The 1,449-nt window shown below is 48.2% G+C and overlaps 1 non-coding gene across 1 annotated transcript; it reads right to left on the bottom strand.

Annotated features, from left to right (window-relative positions):
• Nucleotides 1-915: 915 nt before the first annotated feature.
• Trnat-ugu (transfer RNA threonine (anticodon UGU)) lies at nt 916-990 on the bottom strand. The gene has a single exon. It is a non-coding gene; the product is annotated as a tRNA-Thr (tRNA).
• Between the last annotated feature and the right edge of the window lie 459 nt (nt 991-1,449).

Below are 1,449 nucleotides of genomic sequence, written 5' to 3'. Positions count from 1 at the left end.
GCTAACGCCACTACTTTACTTTTGCAGCTTTAAGTGCTTTTATGATTACCGGTCACTTTCCGCAAAGCTTGCTTAGTACATCCTGATATAAATTACAAGTATAATCTTTTATTATGCAGGGGCCTGAAGACGGCATAGTGGAATGCCGAAACTAGTGTAATCCTAATTACACGGCTGTTGGCGAATTTCACTGATAATTACTTGACCAGCTGACGTCCCCCGTCCGTGATGATCCAGGGACTGTGTTATCCAAGAACCTACTGCCACAAGGAACTTTCTGGAGGTCGGTATTACAACTCGAGTGAAAGAAAATTGGAAATAGGTGATGGTTTCAGGCCGGGCCAGGGCAGCGCATGGTTACTTCTGCGCCTGAACTTTGCTACGTGAAATGTGGCTAATGAAATGATAATTAAATAGACACCCTAACTGCAAGCAGGCGTTGATACACTTCATTGGGGACATGTTGAAAATGTGTGCCCCGACCGCGACTCGAACCCGGGATCTCTTGCTTACATGGTAGACGCTCTATCCATCTGAGCCACAGCGGGCACAGAGGATAGTGCGTCTGCAGGGACTTATCCCTTGCACGCTCCCAGTGAGATCCACATTCCCAACATGTCCACAACACTACATGCGTAGTGCGCCTAATAGATGTTTGCGCATCATACTCATTACTCGTGGCAGATTAATCTACCAAGTCCCGTACGAGTTCGGCCATAGCGTGTGCGTTCGCACAAGAAGGTCAAAGGCCGGGAACCCGTATTTTTAACTATATATGACGGTAGTATCTGTTCCCGAAAGAACAGTTACCGTGGATGACCGTGCAGCTTTGCTAGAAATGAAATAATAATTAAATAGACACCCTAACTGCAAGCAGGCGTTGATACACTTCATTGGGGACATGTTGAAAATGTGTGCCCCGACCGGGACTCGAACCCGGGATCTCCTGCTTACATGGCAGACGCTCTATCCATCCGAGCCACCGCGGGCACAGAGGATAGTGCGTCTGCAGGGACTTATCCCTTGCACGCTCCCCGTGAGATCCACATTCCCAATATGTCCACAACAATACATGCGTAGTGAAAATATGGGTTCCCAGCCTTTGACCTTCTTGTGCGAACGCACACGCTATGCCCGAACTCGTACGGGACTTGGTAGATTAATTTGCCACGAGTAATGAGTATGATGGGCAAACATCTATTAGGCGCACTACGCATGTAGTGTTGTGGACATGTTGGGAATGTGGATCTCACTGGGAGCGTGCAAGGGATAAGTCCCTGCAGACGCACTATCCTCTGTGCCCGCGGTGGCTCACAAGGGGAGGCCGCCAATTGTGAAATTCAGATTCGATTCATACTGCGCATAATAAAAGCTCATGGCCAGAGGTGTAATGTGGCAAAGCACCAAGATGCACTTCTCAGCCGTTGTCGAGAAAATTGACAGTTAAAA

Source organism: Schistocerca serialis, chromosome 1, assembly GCF_023864345.2.
Source record: "Schistocerca serialis cubense isolate TAMUIC-IGC-003099 chromosome 1, iqSchSeri2.2, whole genome shotgun sequence".
Classification (NCBI taxonomy): domain Eukaryota; kingdom Metazoa; phylum Arthropoda; class Insecta; order Orthoptera; family Acrididae; genus Schistocerca; species Schistocerca serialis.
The sequence above is the reverse complement of the archived record's forward strand: the minus strand, read 5'-3'. Positions and strand labels throughout refer to the sequence as shown.